The 25,168-nt window shown below is 41.0% G+C and overlaps 3 long non-coding RNA genes across 5 annotated transcripts; all 3 read left to right on the top strand.

Annotated features, from left to right (window-relative positions):
• Positions 1–4,489: 4,489 nt before the first annotated feature.
• On the top strand, positions 4,490–14,160 carry LOC147260876 (uncharacterized). 3 transcript variants are annotated; one of them, XR_015116192.1, is made up of 4 exons: positions 4,490–4,561; positions 4,674–4,831; positions 5,343–5,416; positions 14,143–14,160. It is a non-coding gene; the product is annotated as an uncharacterized LOC147260876 (long non-coding RNA). The 3 variants fall into 3 exon arrangements; XR_015116190.1 differs by having other exon boundaries at positions 4,504–4,561; positions 4,677–4,831; XR_015116191.1 differs by lacking the exon at positions 14,143–14,160 and adding an exon at positions 6,122–6,299 and having other exon boundaries at positions 4,504–4,561; positions 4,677–4,831.
• A 2,893-nt stretch (positions 14,161–17,053) lies between these two features.
• On the top strand, positions 17,054–17,628 carry LOC147260875 (uncharacterized). The gene is made up of 3 exons (XR_015116203.1): positions 17,054–17,119; positions 17,247–17,376; positions 17,500–17,628. It is a non-coding gene; the product is annotated as an uncharacterized LOC147260875 (long non-coding RNA).
• Positions 17,629–19,004: 1,376 nt separating this feature from the next.
• Positions 19,005–24,094, top strand: LOC147260874 (uncharacterized). Its single transcript, XR_015116188.1, has 4 exons — positions 19,005–19,161; positions 20,093–20,137; positions 20,295–20,345; positions 22,847–24,094. It is a non-coding gene; the product is annotated as an uncharacterized LOC147260874 (long non-coding RNA).
• The last annotated feature ends 1,074 nt before the right edge of the window (positions 24,095–25,168 follow it).

Genomic DNA, 25,168 nt, shown 5'->3' with positions numbered 1-25,168 from the left:
AATCCTGAACACTAATTTCTCTTGGACTGGGGAGTCTGGCCAGTACTTCCTTGGAGGACTGTGCACCGCAGCCCATGGGGTGCCCCAACCCTAACACTCCTTGATTGGGTCCATGTTGACATGAAGCTCCTCTCTCAGGTACTGCAGTTCACCTGTTCTGTACTAGTGTGCATGCTTCCAGGTATTCTCTAACAACCTGCATGACACTGACAGACCTGCTGCTGGTCACGGCACTCCTGATGCTGACATGTTGCAGTGTTTAGAGCTTTTGTATAACTTGGGATGGAAACTATAAATTATGAAAGATGGTGAAGTGTGAACCAAAGACTCTGAACAAAGAGAGAACTATGAGGTGTCAGTTCAATGTTGGAAAATTGTTTTAAATGTGTTTTATCTAGTACAATGGTACACACTGTATTTGTACAGCTAACAAGGCAGTAAAGTTCCTATTGAAATGACATTTGTATTGTGGAACTGCGTTCACTGCATTTTTGGTATAAATTTGAGTTGGCTTTCTTGTCTTTCTTTGTGTTTTTTTTCTTTCCCCCTTTGGGACAGTGTTTGAAGTTCATTGTATTTTTCACTTTATCTTTTTGTCTATTTTTGTTTTTAAGTTAAACAAAAATTATAAAATACACAAAAAAATCACAAAACATAACATAAAAGTATACAATCTTCAACCCTGATGATGGGTGGAGGTGTGCTGTCGTCGGCATCACTGTGGGACGGTCGGTAGGTGGTTGGACGGACAGAGCACCTTTCTTCCCCTTTAGGGGAATGGCTCAGGCCCAATGTCCTAACCCTAAACCCCAACCCGTGCACGCACACACACAGACCCACACACACTCACATGTACACACATGGCCATACATACACACTAACACACAATAACTGGGGAGTAGGCAATCTTTTGGAGCTCTAGGACCCTAACCCTGGTCCTTGTAGTACCAACTGGTCCTTCTTTGCTGTGTACGATGGTCACACAGGATCAAGGGTTGCCAACTGTTTCTCCAAGCATCGTCTTGAACATCTAATCAGTGGCAGTTCAGGTGCTGGAGGGACACGAGGCTCCCTGACTGGGTCTGACTGTGGCACCAGGAAAGCGGCAAGAAGCTCAGACCTGAAAGCCCTCCAGCTGAGACCCAGGAGGAAAAGAAGAAAGAAGACCACCACACCACAAAAGGTGTGGAGAGCAGAAGAGAAGTGGTGAGACAAAACACCACAGCAGACAGACAAAGGGCTCAGGAGCCAGACTTGACCACAATCCCTCCAACCACTAACCCCGAGCCCAGTCTGGATCCTAGATTGATCCTGATACCCCACCGGAGGGACGGGTGAGTGCAAGTGTTTTCTGTGTGTGAAGATGGATTCAACTCACTTTTCTTCTTGTCCATTTTCTGTTTTTATATCAAAAACCTGCAAAGCCAAACAAACCCAGCCTCAGCAGCTCTCAATGGAACCGTAAAGCAGTGACGTTCACTCAGTCATGATGTTTCAGTTTTATTTACTAATCATTCCCAACTAATATTTTCATTCAAATGAAGATAAAAACACAAATTGACAAAGGTGGGAGATGGTTGGACAGTTGTCCAGTGTGGTAACAGGGCCAGACCACCTCTACAGATACCGATCCCTCACCCTCACCCAAAAACCTGCTGCTGACTGGTTCCCAGTGACAGCGGTAGTGGAACGGATGAACTTCCTTGCAGTATTCCTGCCTCTTGGCGCTTCCTGATTTTTCTCCTCTCAACTGGGAAAGGGGGGAAATAAAGGGTGGAAGAGCAAGGATCCAGCAGTCTGCCTCTGAGCCAGAGCCTGCCTGACTCCTTCACTGAGTTGTGGGACAATGGAGGAACCGCCTCCATCGGCACCATTCCCACTGGGACTCTGACGGAGGGGAGGCTGAGAACATGGAGATGCATGTCCTCAGTGACAAGGCGCTGGCTGAGGGCTTTGATGAGAAGCTGTTGGAGCTGCTTCCTGACGTGTCCACTCCAGACGGCGCGTCCCCCCAGGTCCACCTTTGTTAAACTTGTGGGCCAGTTTTGGTTCAAATATGGCAAACTGAACAAGTAGGGAACTGGACGTGAGCCTAAAGTGGTCCACATATCAGGTAGCACACTTGGTCCACCTTTGTTAAACTTGTGGGCCAGTTTTGGTTCAAATATGTCAAAATGAACAAGTAGGGAACTGGACGTGAGCCTAAAGTGGTCCACATATCAGGTAGCAATATCCACTAAAAAAGAAAAAACCAATACACGAATGAACAAAAAGCTCCATTTTGTGTCCTGCAGCTTCAAAGTGCTGTCTGAAACTTGGCCTGGGATGGCGTCCATAAAATAGAAAATCAAAACGTTGTCATGGAGCTGAACCAAATACTTTGTTGCTAAGGTGTTGACCCGGGGCCTCAGGGTACAAATGTGGGCGTAATGAGGGCGTAAGAACATTGCCACCCAAAGTAAGGGATAAATCAACTTGTACCTGTGCTCAGAACCGTGCGTAATTGAAGCCCAGCTCTGACCGTGCGCACACACAATCTGGTGGTAGAAACTACCAGAGCTACAAGGCTGCCACATCATCTTGGCCACCAGACAAGGCGCTCCTGTGGACCCCCCAGAGGGACTGGCTTGAGTTTCTGAGTTCATCTCATCATCCAACGTCACATTGTTGTCCCGTTTCCTTCCATTCAAATTCCCAAATCCAGCTAAATAAATGTTCATGAACGCCTCAGCTCAGCTGCTCATTTCACCTGCAGTGTGACAGCTATGGATGTCTTGGTTGGTTGGTTTAGTTTGGATGGTTGAGCTTGGATTCTACTAATGTTGGTTTTGGGTTGGTAGTCCAGCTTCAGGAAGAAAGCACATTTGTGTTTTTGTGTTGAGAACTGTTCAAGATATTCAGATCCACAGTGAGGGAACACTCAGCCGGTTGTCTCCCCCACCGGACAGATGCAGACTGATCAAACTACAATAAAGAAGTAAAAACTCATGAATACACGTTGAGTAATGGAGCAGTTGAAGTTCAAAAATGAAGGACAAACGAGAACCAAACTCTACAACTTCTGCTCCTTGATCCCGACTGACCATAAAAATGAGCCTCAGGCAGGAAAGAGAGTTCCCTTCAGTTTGAACGTTGTGCCAGTGCCACAGAAAATGGAAAATTTGTGTCTGCAGCCCAGACACACAGGAACAGATTGCATTTGGTCGCTACAGCCTGCTGCTATAACTCAGTAAGATGGACTGGGTTGGACATTCCACAACATCAAGAAAACACAGCCATGAACAGCCCTTTGACGCCTCGTCTCAGTGATTTGTTCCCAACAGAGTCAACATTCCTAAGTCTCCATGAGGATCTTCATTCCAACTATGTTTGCCCTTGTGTTTTCTCCCTATTGGTGGGGTTTTGTGGCTTCATGTTGAGCTGTGTGTTCTCATGTCATTGTATTTGCACTGTTTCGTAATTTCCATGTGACGTTACTTACCTTTATTGTGAAATAATCACCGGATATAATGTGGGCGGGCACTTCCTGTTCCGTTGGTCTTTGCCGCGCTATTTCGGTGTGTTCGTTTTTCCACGCACGAGAAAAGAATGCTGAGGGATGTAATGCCCACAGAATAAAGACACAAACAATTACCAAGGGTGTATTACTAATTTGTGGACAAGTGGAGCCTGCTGCTGGTGGTGATGGACACTCAAGGAACGGGAGGTCAACAAGCAGAAAGCGCAACAGGTTATGGGCCAGGCGCGGTGCAAGTGGAGGAAGATGGCAAAGGCTAGTCTTCGATGGAGATGAAAACAACTTCGAACGTTGGCAAGTTACGCTTCTTGGACACTTGAGGAAGCTAGGACTGAAGGACACAATACTTAAACCACCAAATGAAGAGCCAGATGCAGACAAAAGTGAAGAATGCTACGCAGAGCTGATACAGTTTCTCAACGATAAGAGCCTATCGTTGGTAATGAGAGATGCGACTGACGACGGCAGAAAAGCACTCAAAATATTACAAGAACATTACGCGAGTGATGGTAAGCCAAGGGTCATAGCGCTTTACTCCGAACTAACCTCATTGAAGATGTCTGAAGAAACGGTAACAGAGTACATCATCCGAGCTGAGAAAGCAGTGACATCTCTGAGGAATGCGAAGGAAACTACTGGTGACGGACTAATAATAGCCATGATCCTGAAAGGGCTTCCAGAGTCGTACAAGCCATTTGCCAAACACAGAACTAAAAGCAAAGAAGGCATTACCTTCACAGAGTTTAAAAGCAGACTATAGTCGTGTATTACTAACTCAAAGTCATTGAGGTCAGGTAACTCAAAAGCAGATTTTTAGTTTAAAAAACTATAAACTATTGAGTTTTCTGAATGAGTAATGCATTTTTAATTTGAAGTACATCAGTACTATTGAGTTAATGGCTGTCATTCAATGATATCTTTTAAGTAAATGGCAGAACGCTGCGTGGTGACGTCATGGGCGTCACCGCGCGGTCTCATCCGGCGCAATTTGACTTCTCAACGGCTGAACCTGGCAGAGACTGACGGATTATTTAGCAAGTTAAGGTGACAAGACAAACAATTTTTTTTTTTTTTTTTTTACAAGGACCCAGTGTATCAATGCTGTAGTCGGTGCACAGAAAAGGAATATTTTGTGTTCTTGTGGTTTTGACAACAGCAGAATTGGATAAGTCAATTTGGGGCACTTGCCGCCTTTGCAAGCTAGCAAAGATGGTAGTTCGTGGTCGTGCTTGCGACTGAGGCCATTATCATCCACTCGGTCAGCTGCATTGTTCTGAGCCTGGGACTTCTCCTAATGCTAAGCGCTCTTCTGTGGTGAGTATGAATGTTTCTTAAACGTCTCTTGTCTGTTGAAAGACACAGCAGTGTTATTAAGACAAAGAATAGTACCGCGCAGGTTTATGTGGGCGGTGGCGGAGTAATACCTGTCACTTGGTGTGTTGCAGGTAATGTTTCTATCCGCGTGCGAAGGTCTGAGAGGACATAAAGTAATCGTCAAAGTGACAAAGTTGAAGCATTCCTAATAACATGTTTTCTTTCAAAATAGGATGTCGGTTGGTTTTTTTTTCCTCTAAGGTTTAAAAAAGCTGTTTAAAGACAAATTTAGATAGATGTTTTTCTTTCAAATAATACAACAGTGGTGCAATAGTAAACAATTCTTGTCAGCTTAAACCATCTTTGTGATTTTTTGGAAGTTAAACTTCATTCTCTCTAGGTCATGTACTGTCTTGGTTTTGAGATGCTGCAGACAAGTGCTGCAATGTTAAGCTTCCTGTCGCTTCCCCCAAATTAAAATGACTTTTATCTCCTCCTGCTTTTGATAAAGGAACAGCGTGATATGCACATGCTCTCCCTTCATACCTACGAGAAGATGACTCCCAGTTCTTCAAGACATGCAATGTATGTATTGCCTGACTTAACGCAAATGTCTGTCAATGGCCACAATATATACTGTACATGTTGTTTCTCTTCTTTGGAGCAAACAAAATCTGACTCCTTAGATATCACAGTGATCAACTATTCGGCCTGTTTGGTGCTGAGGCACCACTGCCTTTTGCAAGGCCAAGCTTTGAAGAAATCTGTGACAAATTTGTGCCTCTTGTTGAATGTAAAAAGTAGTTGAGTTAAAGAAGGGAAATATAGAGGGAGAAAGAATATCTCTATCTCATATTATTTGTCAAACAGATGCATTCACATCTCCAGTATTCCATTCCTGAGTTAACGATTCAAGCCGGAGACCAGCTTCTCAAGCAGACTCGAGCACAGTGGCCGAGCGCAGGCATGTTTGTGTTCATTCTTATAAAACAAAACAGACATTGGGCCTAAGAGTACTGAGGTGCGGGCCTGGGTTACAAATGTGAAAAAATCCCCAAATCACATTTGGCTGAGATTTTAGAGTCAAGATCAAGAGAGCAAATCATTATGACTCCCAAAAGCCTGTTAACTTGGGTAGTTGCATGCAAGTGTTGTGTCAAGACAAGAAAATGTTAACTCATCTTTATTTCTGCATGTAATTCCAGTGCATCACCCCAAATCCAGCCTCTTGAATCATCTCGATCACCTTTTACTTTATTCTGTATGTGTATGTCTGTGTGTATTTTGCAGTGGGAAGATGATCCAGACATTGAGGACACTCCTGTCGCTCTCCTCTCCGTGGCAACGGACAACCCCACTGGCACCATCCAGTTTAACTCCGACAGCATTTCTGTTGTGATCGAAGATGGCATTCTTGTGAGATGTCTCCCCAGGTTGGCTGATGCACTTCTTCTCTTGTTTGGCTTAATCTATGCATTGCATTTAGATTATCCAAAGAAACTTATCCACACGTCTACCTTGGTTCAGAAAATACTGCTGTGTCTTGATGATAACAGACCACTCAAACCACGCCTGCTAAGTTTGAAAAACGAGTTGTTCAGCAATATTGAAGGCACCAGTGCCTGAATGAGACATCCCTGGTCCTGCTAAGATTGATAACTTTGCACCGTACCTCTAAGGTGGCTGAAGAGAGGAACTTCCTTAACGTACTTGTTAGCTGTTAGCAGAGTAAGTATGTTGTGTTGATCAGTTCAAGTGTGCAGTAAGTGATCCATGAAACAGTGGTTAACCTTTAAGTAATTTCAGAGCTTTCCTCTGCTTTATCTACCTCAACATTGTTGCACTGTTTGTGACTGATTTTGTTTTAATAATTGGATGTGTTAGCTTTGATTCCACCAAAATGTCTTTTTTCATTTCATGAATAATTTGTTGGTTATTAGTATTTTTGACCTTGATTTGCACCTTGTAGCGAGTACATTGAAATTGATTATGTATGGTATGTTATGGTATTTAATCAAGTACACGCTTCAGAGAAATCTTTTTTTTTATAACAGCAGAGTATAATTTGTGTTTTTTTTTGTTTTGTTTTGTTTTGTTGTCGTGTTTGTATCACACCTTTATCACTGTTGTGGAAATTACTTACAAGAACTGCTCTGGGGTTTATTTGTTGTTTTGGTTAGTGGACATGCTGTGCATTTAGCTTCTGCTAAAATTAACATGGTCTGCCTTCCTGTAAAATACACTTCCGATACCTGTAACACTGTTAAGCCTCAACAACAACCTAAAGCTAAACTAGTTGAACAAAACTCTTGATGTTTTATCAAAGGTTGTTTTAAACCTTAATTAAAAATGTGAACTGAAAAAGACATGTGAGGTGTGTTTTTGTTTTTAGACATTGATAGCAAATGTACGTATACATGAATATATGTTTTTATATATATATACAATGGGGGAAATAAGTATTGAACGCATTAACTTTTTTGTCATTACATTTATTTCCAAAGATGCAATTCATGTGACATTTCTTCCAGACACTGGTATTAACTCAAATAATCCACACATGAAAAGAAATCACAACATTCAAATCCATAAATAATGATTATGTGGAATTATGTGCAATAACACAGGAAAAAAGTATTGAACACACTATCTGAGACTCGTTTAATACTTTGTGGAGAAGCCTTTGTTTGCAATGACAGCTTCCAGACGCTTCTTGTATGTATTAACTAATCGCCCACACTGCTCAGGTGTGATTTTTGCACATTCCTCCGCACAACAACAATTCCATAACAATAATAATTATATATAACCAGTTATAAACCAATTATAAATAACCAGTAACACACCCATGATGGTTGATCTTAATTTGTTGATACTACAGTGTGTAATAATGAAGTTATTGAACAATAATTCCATAAAAATAATAATAATATAACCCAAAAATGTTCAAAAGCAGTTTTCCCAAACCAAGTGTTGTAGTATAACCAGTAACACACCCATGATGGTTGATCTGAATTTGGTGATACTACACTGTGTAATAATGAAGTTATAGAACAACAATTCCATAAAAATAATAATTATATTACCCAAAAATGTACAAAAGCAGTTTTCCCAAACCAAGTGTTGTAGTATAACCAGTAGCACACCCTTGATGGTTGATCTGAATTTGGTGATACTACACTGTGTAATAATGAAGTTCTTGAACAATAATTCCATAAAAATAATAATTATATAACCCAAAAATGTACAAAAGCAGTTTTCCCAAACCAAGTGTTGTAGTATAGCCAGTAACACACCCATGATGGTTGATCTGAATTTGGTGATACTACAGTGTGTAATTGTGACGTTATTGAACAATAATTCCGTAAAAATAATAATTATATAACCCAAAAATGTACAAATCAGTTTTCCCAAACCAAGTGTTGTAGTATAACCAGTAACACACCCATGATGGTTGATCTGAATTTGGTGATACTACACTGTGTAATAATGAAGTTATTGAACAATAATTCCATAAAAATAATAATTATATAACCCAAAAATGTACAAAAGCAGTTTTCCCAAACCAAGTGTTGTAGTATAACCAGTAGCACACCCATGATGGTTGATCTGAATTTGGTGATACTACAGTGTGTAATAATGAAGTTATTGAACAATAATTCCATAAAAATAATAATTATATAACCCAAAAATGTACAAAAGCAGTTTTCCCAAACCAAGTGTTGTAGTATAACCAGTAGCACACCCATGATGGTTGATCTGAATTTGGTGATACTACAGTGTGTAATAATGAAGTTATTGAACAATAATTCCATAAAAATAATAATTATATAACCCAAAAATGTACAAAAGCAGTTTTCCCAAACCAAGTGTTGTAGTATAACCAGTAACACACCCATGATGGTTGATCTGAATTTGGTGATACTACACTGTATAATAATGAAGTTATTGAACAATAATTCCATAAAAATAATAATTATATTACCCAAAAATGTACTAAAGCAGTTTTCCCAAACCAAGTGTTGTAGTATAACCAGTAGCACACCCATGATGGTTGATCTGAATTTGGTGATACTACACTGTGTAATAATGAAGTTATTGAACAATAATTCCATAAAAATAATAATTATATAACCCAAAAATGTACAAAAGCAGTTTTCCCAAACCAAGTGTTGTAGTATAGCCAGTAGCACACCCTTGATTGTTGATCTGAATTTGGTGATACTACAGTGTGTAATTGTGACGTTATTGAACAATAATTCCATAAAAATAATAATAATATAACCCAAAAATGTTCAAAAGCAGTTTTCCCAAACCAAGTGTTGTAGTATAACCAGTAGCACACCCTTGATGGTTGATCTGAATTTGGTGATACTACACTGTGTAATAATGAAGTTCTTGAACAATAATTCCATAAAAATAATAATTATATAACCCAAAAATGTACAAAAGCAGTTTTCCCAAACCAAGTGTTGTAGTATAGCCTGTAGCACACCCATGATGGTTGATCTGAATTTGGTGATACTACACTGTGTAATAATGAAGTTATTGAACAATAATTCCATCAAAATAATAATTATATAACCCAAAAATGTACAAAAACAGTTTTCCCAAACCAAGTGTTGTAGTATAGCCAGTAGCACACCCATGACGGTTGATCTGAATTTGGTGATACTACAGTGTGTAATAATGAAGTTATTGAACAATAATTCCATAAAAATAATAATTATATTACCCAAAAATGTACAAAAGCAGTTTTCCCAAACCAAGTGTTGTAGTATAGCCAGTAACACACCCATGATGGTTGATCTGAATTTGGTGATACTACACTGTGTAATAATGAAGTTCTTGAACAATATTTCCATAAAAATAATAATTATATAACCCAAAAATGTACAAAAGCAATTTTCCCAAACCAAGTGTTGTAGTATAGCCTGTAGCACACCCATGATGGTTGATCTGAATTTGGTGATACTACAGTGTGTAATAATGAAGTTATTGAACAATAATTCAATAAAAATAATAATTATATAACCCAAAAATGTACAAAAGCAGTTTTCCCAAACCTCGTGTTGTAGTATAGCCAGTAGCACACCCTTGATGGTTGATCTGAATTTGGTGATACTACACTGTGTAATAATGAAGTTATTGAACAATAATTCCATCAAAATAATAATTATATTACCCAAAAATGTACAAAAGCAGTTTTCCCAAACCAAGTGTTGTAGTATAGCCTGTAGCACACCCATGATGGTTGATCTGAATTTGGTGATACTACAGTGTGTAATAATGAAGTTATTGAACAATAATTCCATAAAAATAATAATTATATAACCCAAAAATGTACAAAAGCAGTTTTCCCAAACCAAGTGTTTTAGTATAGCCAGTAGCACACCCATGATGGTTGATCTGAATTTGGTGATACTACAGTGTGTAATTGTGACGTTATTGAACAATAATTCCGTAAAAATAATAATTATATAACCCAAAAATGTACAAATCAGTTTTCCAAAACCAAGTGTTGTAGTATAACCAGTAACACACCCATGATGGTTGATCTGAATTTGGTGATACTACACTGTGTAATAATGAAGTTATTGAACAATAATTCCATAAAAATTATAATTATACAACCCAAAAATGTACAAAAGCTGTTTTCCCAAACCAAGTGTTGTAGTATAGCCAGTAGCACACCCTTGATGGTTGATCTGAATTTGGTGATACTACAGTGTGTAATTGTGACGTTATTGAACAATAATTCCGTAAAAATAATAATTATATAACCCAAAAATGTACAAATCAGTTTTCCAAAACCAAGTGTTGTAGTATAACCAGTAACACACCCATGATGGTTGATCTGAATTTGGTGATACTACACTGTGTAATAATGAAGTTATTGAACAATAATTCCATAAAAATTATAATTATACAACCCAAAAATGTACAAAAGCTGTTTTCCCAAACCAAGTGTTGTAGTATAGCCAGTAGCACACCCTTGATGGTTTATCTGAATTTGGTGATACTACAGTGTGTAATTGTGACGTTATTGAACAATAATTCCATAAAACTAATAATAATATAACCCAAAAATGTACAAAAGCAGTTTTCCCAAACCAAGTGTTGTAGTATAACCAGTCGCAGACCATTGATGGTCGACCTGAATTTGGTGATACTACACTGTGTAATAATGAAGTTATTGAACAATAATTCCATAAAAATAATAATTATATAACCCAAAAATGTTCAAAAGCAGTTTTCCCAAACCAAGTGTTGTAGTATAACCAGTAACACACCCATGATGGTTGATCTGAATTTGGTGATACTACACTGTGTAATAATGAAGTTATTGAACAATAATTCCATCAAAATAATAATTATATGACCCAAAAATGTACAAAAGCAGTTTTCCCAAACCAAGTGTTGTAGTATAGCCAGGAGCACACCCATGATGGTTGATCTGAATTTGGTGATACTACAGTGTGTAATAATGAAGTTATTGAACAATAATTCCATAAAAATAATAATTATATAACCCAAAAATGTACAAAAACAGTTTTCCCAAACCAAGTGTTGTAGTATAGCCAGTAGCACACCCATGACGGTTGATCTGAATTTGGTGATACTACAGTGTGTAATAATGAAGTTATTGAACAATAATTCCATAAAAATAATAATTATATAACCCAAAAATGTACAAAAGCAGTTTTCCCAAACCAAGTGTTGTAGTATAACCAGTAACACACCCATGATGGTTGATCTGAATTTGGTGATACTACACTGTGTAATAATGAAGTTATTGAACAATAATTCCATAAAAATAATAATTATATTACCCAAAAATGTACTAAAGCAGTTTTCCCAAACCAAGTGTTGTAGTATAACCAGTAGCACACCCATGATGGTTGATCTGAATTTGGTGATACTACACTGTGTAATAATGAAGTTATTGAACAATAATTCCATAAAAATAATAATTATATAACCCAAAAATGTACAAAAGCAGTTTTCCCAAACCAAGTGTTGTAGTATAGCCAGTAGCACACCCTTGATTGTTGATCTGAATTTGGTGATACTACAGTGTGTAATTGTGACGTTATTGAACAATAATTCCATAAAAATAATAATAATATAACCCAAAAATGTACAAAAGCAGTTTTCCCAAACCTCGTGTTGTAGTATAGCCAGTAGCACACCCTTGATGGTTGATCTGAATTTGGTGATACTACACTGTGTAATAATGAAGTTATTGAACAATAATTCCATCAAAATAATAATTATATTACCCAAAAATGTACAAAAGCAGTTTTCCCAAACCAAGTGTTGTAGTATAGCCTGTAGCACACCCATGATGGTTGATCTGAATTTGGTGATACTACACTGTGTAATAATGAAGTTATTGAACAATAATTCCATAAAAACAATAATTATATTACCCAAAAATGTTCAAAAGCAGTTTTCCCAAATCAAGTGTTGTAGTATAGCCTGTAGCACACCCATGATGGTTGATCTGAATTTGGTGATACTACACTGTGTAATAATGAAGTTATTGAACAATAATTCCATAAAAATAATAATAATATAACCCAAAAATGTACAAAAGCAGTTTTCCCAAACCAAGTGTTGTAGTATAACCAGTAGCACACCATTGATGGTTGATCTGAATTTGGTGATACTACAGTGTGTAATTGTGACGTTATTGAACAATAATTCCATAAAAATAATAATAATATAACCCAAAAATGTACAAAAGCAGTTTTCCCAAACCAAGTGTTGTAGTATAGCCTGTAGCACACCCATGATGGTTGATCTGAATTTGGTGATACTACACTGTGTAATAATGAAGTTATTGAACAATAATTCCATAAAAATAATAATAATATAACCCAAAAATGTACAAAAGCAGTTTTCCCAAACCAAGTGTTGTAGTATAACCAGTAGCAGACCCATGATGGTTGATCTGAATTTGGTGATACTACACTGTGTAATAATGAAGTTATTGAACAATAATTCCATAAAAATAATAATAATATAACCCAAAAATGTACAAAAGCAGTTTTCCAAAACCAAGTGTTGTAGTATAACCAGTAGCAGACCCATGATGGTTGATCTGAATTTGGTGATACTACACTGTGTAATAATGAAGTTATTGAACAACAATTCCATAAAAATAATAATAATATAACCCAAAAATGTTCAAAAGCAGTTTTCCCAAACCAAGTGTTGTAGTATAACCAGTAGCAGACCCATGATGGTTAATCTGAATTTGGTGATACTACAGTGTGTAATTGTGACATTATTGAATACTTTTCCTTTCGGTGCTGCACTTTGTAGACGGTCCCTGCGCTCTTGCCTGTCCGTCCGCTGCACTTAGAAAACAATGTTATTTGTCGAATGCAAAAGACGCCTCATTTCGGTTAAATTGCGTTTGTAGCCCATTGTCTGCATAACTACAATAGCATAGATGCATCGTTTGTATTTTAATAACGTTTCGATTGCGCGCTATTGATCTCGGAAGTTCGAATCTGCCAATATCTTTCCAACTGTACCGAAGTAGTGTTGTTGTGATAGCTCGTTAGCACACACTTCTTGAATGCTAAAATGGTGCTGCTGTGAGCACTTGGGGTTTTTGTGCGGGAGTGGCAGTGTTTCACGTCCATTCATTTATCTTTGGAACACTGGAACCTCCACCCAGGGAAACGTGGCCGCTGTTGTTCACTGCTGGGACACCCTCAGCCGCACCTCCACCTTTTCTCCTCTCCATGAATCCTGGCTAAGCACTGTGGATACAGTCCTAAATATGTTGGACGATGTAAAGCTACGTGTCTTTGCATTTATTTAGCCACCCCTAAATCATTAGTCCTTGTGTTTTTAGTCCTATTTTTAGTCAGCAATGAGAATGCGCTGGTGTCTTCACCTTCACCACTAGTCGGCGCCACTACGTTGTCACTTGGCAGTAATTTGGTGTGCCGCCCCCCACTATAAGCCTCATGCACCCCCTGGATAGATGTTGTGGCGCCGCCACTGCCACCCTATGACATAATAATGTACAGTTATGTCAGGTGTATTAATTTGAAAAAATAGAATTTGGATTTTACCAATCGGTCATAAGATACCTGGGCAGACTGCACAAGTCCAGTATGTGTGGGAACCATTGACAAGTCTAGACCCTGGATATAGGACAGCCTTACTTTAGATTGACTAATGGAAAAAATCCTCACCTTATATTAGGGTCAATACGGTAGCATGCAGCTGGCCATTTCTCAGCACCGTGTGTAATTTATCCACAGCTGAACTGTTGTCTCCATCTTTAGAAACAGTCAGAAACAAGGCCTTAACAGCAACTGCAACGGCCCAGGAGGTGGAGGCAGACACAAAGAGATGGCTCCATCTTGCTGGAGACAGAGGTGGTGGCAGGAGAGGGAGAGAGGAGAAGAAGAAGCGGCCCAGCAGCACCCATGTTAGTCAGCTACAGCACCTATTTTTCAATATACAGGGCCAAGAAAAAGCAGATGGAGCACTGGGAATGTCCTGGTTGACTGCATTAAATGTCGGCTGAACCATCTTGAAGAAGTATCTCACTGTGATTGATGTGACAGAGACTGACACTGGGATAGGATCTGCAGTGTGAGAGGGAATGGTACTTTTTACATCATTATTCTCAGTAAAAACATCAAAGGGATTCTGGTGGGACTTTTGCAGGGTCTGGACTAAATAAAGAGGTTTCCTCAAGTCTGTTCAACCCAGTGAGGAGGCAGGACACGTCTGCAGCACCACAACATTTGGTTTACCCTGGGATTTGATAGACATTTCACCTTTAACAAATGTTGCACCTCCTGCCATTTGAAAGTTGCAGCAGGCTGTGTTGTGATTGTGATCAAATTATAATTCATTGTTGGGCCCTAATTAAATGGTCATTAAATCTGATCTGACACGGCACGGTCATGGCAACCGAAGCCCAAGCTAACGCAAGGTGATGCTAGTGCTCTGGCATGAGAACACATAACAACGCTCATTATAGGTGACTCGGACATGAGGCCTACCACGCGGAAAAACACCACAACGTGCTGTTTTCACGGTGAACTCGTCCGGACATTGAACGACAGGTTCCACAGGTCTTGGCTAACCACAAAAATGGAACACCTCATTCCAGCCGCAGTGAACGGGCTCCAGTATGGCAGAGGTTGACCGCTCTCAGTTTGTGGCAGCAGCAGCAGCTGATTATTGCTGGAAAGGTGAGCTTGGAAGCTTTCCGCCGATGGTGACAGGCTTGGTTTGAAGGAAGGCCAGGGACAATCACACAGGGAGCACCATGAAGGTTGGCTGCTGCTCCACCCCTGACTTCAGCTGAAATGCTCTGTCTCTAAATGAACATTCCACTGTGCAGAGTGAGGGATCGTACTGTCGTTGACACCATTTTCAGAATTCCTGTCTGTCTTTCCAGTTCAGCAGTGAGGAGGGAGACAGGATCCTCATTTGTAAGTTCAGCAGGTGTCCGTCTCAGCACCAGCACAGTTGGCCTCCTCGGTAGCAGTGGTGTTGAGCAGGATCCTCTCTTGATCCCGCACTGACATCTTCGTCCTCCAGACTTGGGCAGTTCAGATGATTCTGACTGTTATCCTGTGCATTCTCCACTGTTACAGTTACCTGTTTGATGTTGAGGAGGAGATGAGTGATTGCTGCTGCAGGCTGCAGGCTGCCCCCCCCCCCCCACATCCTGTCTTTTCTAGCTGCAGAGGTTTACCGGCCCTCATCTCTCACGTCCATACCTTTCTTCACGGGCCATCTCCCATCTCTAGTCATGTCCAAACAGACGCGCCGTATGTCCTCTTTGTTCAAAACAAAGCTGTCTCTTCTTCCTCTCTTTTTTCACCTGACCTTGATCAGTGCGGTAGCATCAGCAGGACTGGTGGAGGAATGGGGGGGGGGGGGTGACCAACTGTGTCAGGTAAGAGATGAACCCCCCAGAGCCATCAGGTTTGTGTCATGTTAGATTAATTTGAACCAGGATTGCTCCTCTGTGCTACGACACAGCGCTCAAACTGGTTGCTAAAGAAAGTTGCTAGCCTTCTCTGACCGGTACCTGTCCTTCACTTGTGTGCTAATGGACTCAATTTTATAGAGCGCTTTTCTACCTTAGCGGCACTCAAAGTGCTTTAGTGTCGTCTCATTCACCCTTTCACACACACACACACACACACACACACACACACACACACACACACACTGATGGGGGAGGCTGCCATGCAAGGTGCCAACCTACTCATCAGGAGCAGTATTTTGCTCAAGGACACTTGGACATGGTCACCGGGGTCGAGAATCGAACCAGCAACCCTTTGGTTGCTAGACAGCCACTTTACCCCTGAGCCATGCCGCCCGTGTGTGTGTGTGTGTGTGTGTGTGTGTGTGTGTGTGTGTTTGTGTGTGTGTGTGTGTGTGTGTGTGTGTGTGTGTGTAAAACACAAACTGACACACATAAAAACACATTCATGGGTTTTTATGAAGACAGTGGCAGGTTTCTGTTGTGACTAAATGCGGATCGTGCATCCGTTTCCGGTCTCATGCGTGCAGGAAATCAGACACAAGACAGCACCAGGCTCCCCAAGATTCCATGTGACTCACCCCTTCATAAAGGTTCTGAGGTAAGCAACTCAACATCAGAAAAAAGGTGAAACACTGAGGACAAATCTCAAGAAGAACCTTTGTCCCTTCCCTCCCCAGACGGCAATGTCACATCCATGCCCTAGCGGTGTTCTTGGTTGACCTTCTTTCTGTCTTGTCTCCTGGCTCCCGGTTTTATATTGAAATTGAACTCTGCTCTCATTTCTGGTAACTTCCCTTCCCCCTGGTGTGTTTCCCACCAGTCTGATTGTCTTCCCTGCCCTGATTGTGTCCACTCGTTTCAGGGCAGACCAGGCAACCAGGAGACGTAGAAATAGGGAAGAGTGTGATCCACCATCTTTGGGTGGTGGGCCTGTCCCCTACGGAAGGACCTGCACCCTGACCCTATGGACTGAGCTCTGTGCGGGGATGGTAGGTTGACATGGAAGATGCTAACACAGTTGTGCTGGGACTACCTGGTCCTGGTATGACTGACTGGTCCTACTTCAGTGTTTTGTCTGATTGTCTTCCCTGCTCTGATTGTGTCCACTCTTTTCCAGGTCCAGACCAGGCAACCAGGAGACGTCTGGAAATAGGGGAGAGTGTGGTCGATGACCCGAAGGCGTTGGACCGGTCCCCTATGGAAGGACCTTCACCCTGACCCTATGGACTGAGCTCTGTGCATGGATGGTAGGTAGACATGGAAGATGCTCACACAGCTGTGCTGGGACTACCTGGTCCTGGTATGACTCACTGGTCCTTCTTCAGTGTTTGTCTGATTGTCTTCCCTGCCCTGATTGTGTCCACTTGTTTCCAGGTCAGACCAGGCAACCAGGAGACATGTGTGGAAATAGGGGAGAGTGTGGTCGATGACCCGAAGGTGTTGGACCAGGCCTCTTGGAAGGACCTGAACCCTGACCCTATGGACTGAGCTCTGTGCGGGGATGGTAGGTAGACATGGAAGATGCTCACACAGCTGTGCTGGGACTACCTGGTCCTGGTATGACTGACTGGTCCTTCTTCAGTGTTTGTCTGATTGTCTTCCATTCTTTCTTCTGATTTGTTTCCAGGCCAGACCAGGCAACCAGGGGGCGTGTGTGGAAATAGGGGAGAGTGTGGTCCATCATCTTTGGGTGGTGGACCGGTCCCCTAGGGAAGGACCCGCACCCTGACCCTATGGACTGAGCTCTGTGCGGGGATGGTAGGTAGACATGGAAGATGCTCCCAGGTCCGTCTTAGCTTCCATATGAAGTTTGTCCATTTTCAGCGCTCCTCAAATGACCAGACATAAAGAGGAAGCCTCATAATTTGTCGACGGTCCCGGAGCCACAGCTCGACAGGCCCTTGCAGCCAGGCAGCCTTGAACAACCACTCAGGCCTGAGGGCTGCTCAACTGACAGGTTCGGTTCTCCTACAGGGAGGCTGTGAAAGCATCACATCTTCCTTTTCTCTCCAAGGTTCTGGAGAAAGCAGTTGCTAAACAGCTCTGGGACTTCTCCACAGCAACAGCTGATTGGAGGATTCAGTCAGGTTCCAGGTTCATCCTAGCACAGAAACAGAACTAGTCAAAGGTACCAGTGACCTCCTACTGGTACCAGATGAGGGACTGGTCTCTGTGCTGGTCTGATTAGATCTCAGTGCAGCTTTGATACCATTGACCACCATATCCTTCTACAGGGACTGGAACCTGTCACTGGTATTAAAGGAACCACACTAAACTGGTTCAGGTCATATTTACTGGGTAATCTCAGTTGGTACCAGTTAATGATGGTTCCTCTGAGACCACTACAGTCAGTTCTGGTGTTCCTCAAGGGTCTGTGCTTGGACCAGTCCTCTTCACCCTGTACCTGCTTCCTCTAGGTCACATGATCAGGAAACACTCCATTAATGTTCACTGCTATGCAGACGACACTCAGCTGAACTCATCAATGATCCACATGGAACAAACCAGCTGACTGAACTGGAGGCCTGTCTGAAGGACAGGAAACATGGAGGACCATCATTTCCTTTATTAAACTCTGATAAACTGAAGTTCTGGTGCTGGGCCCAAACACCTGAGGACCACCCTATCTACTGAGACAGGTACCCTGGATGGCACCACCCTGGCCCCCAGCACCACTGTAAGGAACCAAGGAGTTCTCTTTGACCAGGACCCTTTAACTCCCACATTAAATCTCCAGGACGCCTTCTTCCATCTACGTAACATCGCTAAGATCAGACACATCCTGGCTCAAGAAGATGCAGAAAAACTAGTCCCTGCTTTTGTCACTTCCAGGCTGGATTACTGCTCCTCCCTCCTACCAGGCTGGACTAGTAAGTCCCTAAAGACTCTCCAGCTGGTCCAGAACGCTGCTGCCACGTGTTGACTAGAACTGGTAGCAGAGACCAGGTCTCTCCTGGACCAGAGGAAAAACTGGGGAGTAATTTTCCCAGAGTAATTATTTTAGAGTTATTATTTTCCTCTTCAGTAGTCGTATCTACTCATTTGGAGTCATAAATATCTCCTGTGACCAATAGAGTGAGAGCAATTTTCCAGAAGAATTTCTATTGGAGTAATACAGCAAGGCCCCGCCTACTATGTCCAGGTTTTTGAATTCTAAAGGCGCCATTGTCTCAGCCCGCACTTCTCCGCATCGGCATTACTCGGCACTCGCAGAGTCTGCAGACGGGACCACAAGAATACCGTACATTGGACTTCATATTTTTCCTCACTTTGATGGATCAGAAACCAGGTCAGACTATTATTGTTTAACTTAGTAAACAGCAATGTTTGTTACTGATTTGCAACTTTTCAGCTGGCCACAGCTACTTACCCACAGACGTTAGCATGTTTGCTAGCACCAGGAGTACTACTAATTATTAGGAAAAGTATTGGCACGTATTATATAGTTCAGCACTGCAGATGTCAGACCCTTTGACTCCTAGTTCAACATTATTAAAATGGTCTTTTTTCCTCTTTCTGATTTTTTATTAGGAAATATCAGGTTGAGAGCAGAAACAGAAATGCACTACAAACAAATATCATTGCTTTCAAAGAAAACTCTTTCAAATCATTTCATGATAATAGTCATTTTAATGTTGACTTTAATTTAATGTTTTATCTTAAATGTTTTCAAAGAGCAGCAGCAGTTACTGTTGGATATTTAAGCTTATATTAATGTGAAGGAGTGAAACCAAAGTGTACACCAATGTGTAAACACGTTCAGCAACAAACTAGAGTCAAAAAAGGAAATCAAAGAAGGCCCCTTGACTACTGCTCGACACGATCAAGCCTGATGGAGGCTGTTGATCAGCCTGGATATTTCCTCTCCTCAGCAGGGAGGCTGTGTGCTGCTCCACCCAGCCTTCATGTGTCATTTTGTCTTTGACTGACTGTGACTTTAGACTTGATTTAAAGTCTACTCGCACAAAGTCGGCAAGGTACATGGTCGTCACGATAAATAGCCCTAACAGTGAGCTAAATGTGGCCATCAGGGTTAAGTCCATGGTTTGGTTCCACATTCAAGAGGAGTCATGTGGTATATCTATGTACACATACAGGAAACAAGAACATATTCATAAAAGTTAGACCAGGCACTCCTAATCACTGCCACTACCAACGTAGTTCATTGATCACTGAACTTGGATAGATGCTGAAAGCCTTTTTTGTACTCTTTTCACCAGAAAATCAAGAAATGACAATACCTGAAGAGCCCTCCAGCTCCTTTGGTAACGTATGGGAAATTCATAATTTGTCCTTGCTATATAGCAGGCAGTACTACTGTGCTAAATGGTGTCTGACAGAGGGGAGAACGCAGACAAATTGCAAAGCCGTGAAAACTTCAGAACTTCTTCAATCTTCTTGTTATTTATTGATTTATTGTAGGGAAAAGAAAAAGTATGCAATTGACCCAGGGTGAGGCCAAGAGTTGCAAAGGTAAGGTTTTTGTTTTTGTCTAAAATGGCAGTAATGGTTCAGAGGGGTTTCCAGAAATCACATTGCCAGATTTTGTCCAAAAAAACGTATAGTTCCTTGGAGATTTACATTTTGATACGGTGTCATTATGAAAGTTAATATTTACACAACGTTTGTCATGGCACCCTGACTGAGGAGTGGCACTTCACATTAAAAAGGCTGCAGACCCCTGGTAAGGGAAAGTGAAAAATAACTTAAGCCAGTAAGATCTCTGACCAACTTACCCCACCGAGAAAAAAAATGAAGGTTCAACCCAGAAGTTCAGGCTGCTATTCAGTAAGTAGTATTGTTTGGTGTAGAAAGTGAACTTCTCCAGAGATGGATAGGATATTGTACTAGCTATTCAACAAAATAATTTCTTGCTTCTCCAGGGCAAACAAAACTGTGTGTGACCCAGAGTGTGGTATCAGTACATCAGCACATGGAAGTGAATAGATAAATATTGACAGAATACTACAAGCACAGTTCAATGTAGTACATGGTGTCATCATCTCATGTGTACATCACTAAGAGAAATACTACTGTGTGTGACCCAGAGTGTGGTATCAGTACATCAGCACATGGAAGTGAATAGATAAATATTGACAGAATACTACAAGCACAGTTCAATGTAGTACATGGTGTCATCATCTCATGTGTACATCACTAAGAGAAATACTACTGTGTGTGACCCAGAGTGTGGCATCAGTACATCAGCACATGGAAGTGAATAGATAAATATTGACAGAATACTACAAGCACAGTTCAATGTAGTACATGGTGTCATCATCTCATGTGCACATCACTAAGAGAAATACTACTGTGTGTGACCCAGAGTGTGGTATCAGTACATCAGCACATGGAAGTGAATAGATAAATATTGACAGAATACTACAAGCACAGTTCAATGTAGTACATGGTGTCATCATGTCATGTGTACATCACTAAGAGAAATACTACTGTGTGTGACCCAGAGTGTGGTATCAGTACATCAGCACATGGAAGTGAATAGATAAATATTGACAGAATACTACAAGCACAGTTCAATGTAGTACATGGTGTCATCATCTCATGTATACATCACTAAGAGAAATACTACTGTGTGTGACCCAGAGTGTGGTATCAGTACATCAGCACATGGAAGTGAATAGATAAATATTGACAGAATACTACAAGCACGTTTCAATGTAGTACATGGTGTCATCATCTCGTGTACATCACTAAGAGAAATACTACTGTGTGTTACCCAGAGTGTGGTATCAGTACATCAGCACATGGAAGTGAATAGATAAATATTGACAGAATACTACAAGCACAGTTCAATGTAGTACATGGTGTCATCATCTCATGTGTACATCACTAAGAGAAATACTACTGTGTGTGACCCAGAGTGTGGTATCAGTACATCAGCACATGGAAGTGAATAGATAAATATTGACAGAATACTACAAGCACAGTTCAATGTAGTACATGGTGTCATCATCTCATGTGTACATCACTAAGAGAAATACTACTGTGTGTGACCCAGAGTGTGGTATCAGTACATCAGCACATGGAAGTGAATAGATAAATATTGACAGAATACTACTACAAGCACAGTTCAATGTAGTACATGGTGTCATCATCTCATGTGTACATCACTAAGAGAAATACTACTGTGTGTGACCCAGAGTGTGGTATCAGTACATCAGCACATGGAAGTGAATAGATAAATATTGACAGAATACTACAAGCACAGTTCAATGTAGTACATGGTGTCATCATCTCATGTGCACATCACTAAGAGAAATACTACTGTGTGTGACCCAGAGTGTGGTATCAGTACATCAGCACATGGAAGTGAATAGATAAATATTGACAGAATACTACAAGCACAGTTCAATGTAGTACATGGTGTCATCATCTCATGTGTACATCACTAAGAGAAATACTACTGTATGTGACCTTTGTATATCATAAGGGTGTCCAAGCTTTTTTCAAAGAGGGCCAGATTTTAAAATGTGCAAATGTCCAAGAGCTGATGTACTTGTACTTTAACCATGAAAGGCAAAATATTTGCTGTGTTAAGCAATTGACGTGAACAGATATTGTAATTTCCACCTTCCCTGGAAGCATCAGCCCTCAAAATCAGTCGTCCTCTTTTCATCAAGAGTTGCCATGGAACAAAGTGGCCTGTATGGGGCACACAGTCAGGGGAAGTTCCAGAGTGCTGCTGTCACCATGAAGTGGAAAGAGAAACTGTGTTCTGGGTCTGCATGCGTTCTTAGTTCTGTTTGACAGTGGTGGTGGGCCAAAACTATATAGCCGTATAGAAGCTGACCTCATGCCATGATTGGCCCCTGGCCGGGACTTTGGACAAGCCTGGTGTAGAACATAATGAACCTTAATTTCAGCAGCTCAAAGGTCATTTAAAAAATATTAAACTGAATTTATAACAGCTACTGTCCTCACTATCTTAATTGAGATTTTTTTTTGATTGACAGAGTTCAAATCAAGAAGATGTGTGGAAAGGCCCTGGACCAAGGATGAAATGAGTGCTGTCATGAAACACTTCAAAACTCCCATTTCAAAGGGACACCTTGACACAAAGTTGGAGTGTGGCAGTGCAGGCTTCCTGAGCACCCTGTTCTGATGAGCAGGACCATTCAAAACATCAGAGATTTTGTGAGGACCAGGGGCCTGATGTTTGAAGAAATATGGTCTGATAAAGACCTCTTTGCTGTTACAGTGAATGTGTTGGGTCTGTGGTTGAGGGTTGTTTTTACCCCTTGATTCTTGTGCAGTGGACTTCCTGTTCCGCTCAATTTCTGTTGTTTAAATTTGAAATCAATATTTTGCAGTTCTCTCAGGACAGTACTTGTGATGAAGTCATTCCCTTACTCAAGTGTTGCTGTGCACTTTATGGTGGGATACATTACTCTGCACTTCAGATTTTTGATGTCGATTTAAATCGTAAATCAACAGTTGATTTGAATTGAAAGATGTGAAAACACATTAATACATTATTCATTACTTATTAACTGATTCAAACACCATTTATTGTCATTTCAGGACATGAGGGTACATAAAAGGAACAAAATTTAGTTAAAAATAGCATTCAGTGCAAATTTGATGTATAAAATAAATTTTCAGTGTTTATTGCATTTAGATAGCAGAGTATTGTGGAGAGAGTACTAGTCTTACAGTTTAGTAATATTACTCTCTGATAATACCAGGTAATGGGCCAGTGGGGTACTTTTTCACTGATGCATTGCCAAACAACACTAATGTATGTGTGTAGTGTACAGTTTGAGCAGTGTGCTGTCCTCATAGGTAAGAGTTTTGGCCTGATTGTGTGTGTGTGTGTGTGTGTGTGTGTGTGTGTGTGTGTGTGTGTGTGTGTGTGTGTGTGTTAGTATTGACCACTTAAACCAGTGTGGTCCTCATAATTAAGGGTTTTGGCCTGATTGTGTGTGTGTATGGAAAATGTCCCAATAAATAATGGGGGTCCTCAGAATCCACTGTGGTGCTAGGAAACACCTCCTCCCGCCCCGTCCTCATAATCTTAAAATGTCAGGTTTTCATATTTTCAGATTCTTTGACAATAATCTCATTTTAAATGGACAGAAATGTTTCTACACTTTTTGGGGCCAATTTGATCTTTCTTGCATCTGTCTAACCCTAAGCCTGAACCAATGGTCTACATTGTGCCTTTGTATGGTTTAAGGAACGGTCGTCTCCATTGCTCAAAAGTCAGTCCAAATTACTGAGATGGATGGCCTTTGAGTCTGATTTCAAGCCTGCACGGCCCGACGGGAGGTCCAATCATTGCTAAGGAAGGGGAATCACCTCATACTGGTCAGTTACATCAAACGGAGAATTTGATCATTTTCAAAAATGTCTGTCATATATGTGTTCGGAACAAGAGGATTTTTGTTTTAGAAATCTTCAAACCGGGTCTTATTTTCAGATCAAACTACTCATGGAAAGTGAGGCCAGCCTGACTGACATATTTCTTGACATGGGCAAAAATAAGGACAGTAAGAAACTAAACTGCACTCCAGGATTGGATCGAATGACAAACGGTCAACAGATAAGGTTCCATTCAAATGGGAGAAAGAATCTGGAATGGTCGTCACAGAAGAAGGGTGGTGGAATATTTGCTCTGTGCGGTCAACTTCCAGGAGTTCTGGTCTCTGGAGAGGTTTTTGTTGGTGGACTCTGGTGAGATATTTCATAACTCCTAAGTTGAAATGTTTACTTTACTTATATTTATATTTATACAACACTTTTCATACAGAAATTGCAACACAAAGTGCTTCACAGAAATGAAAGAAAAACAGGCAACATTAAATACGATATAAAGCAATGAAGCAATACAATAAATGTTAAGAACCCAGCCTTCCCAACCCACATGACCACACACACACACACACACACACACACACACGCACGCACACAACCACACACTGACTGTCAGTACAAACACGGCAGGGCCCTGATCCTAGTGAGGAAAGACCACCTATGGGAGCATTTGCAGACAGGGGAGAAGGCCAAGGGGCTGTGTTGGAGGAGCTGTGGTGAGCAGCCAGCAGACCATTTTCATTTATTCTGGAGCTGCTCAGTTATTCAGCCCTACTGGCTTAGATGATGCATGGAATACAACAAAATTTGACCATGAAATTCACAGTTCTGTTTCCACAATTTACCTGGGAAACATTGCACCTCAAATGCTGGGGCGAGACAAATATGATCTTCTCTAAATATTATTAGCAAGCAGCAAGAAGACTGGAACTCCAAGATGGTTGCAAGCCACACCTCCAACA

Source organism: Aulostomus chinensis, chromosome 5 (assembly GCF_037954235.1).
Source record: "Aulostomus chinensis isolate RoL2024-O1b breed Wild chromosome 5, RoL_Achi_v1.0, whole genome shotgun sequence".
Classification (NCBI taxonomy): domain Eukaryota; kingdom Metazoa; phylum Chordata; class Actinopteri; order Syngnathiformes; family Aulostomidae; genus Aulostomus; species Aulostomus chinensis.
The sequence above is the reverse complement of the archived record's forward strand: the minus strand, read 5'-3'. Positions and strand labels throughout refer to the sequence as shown.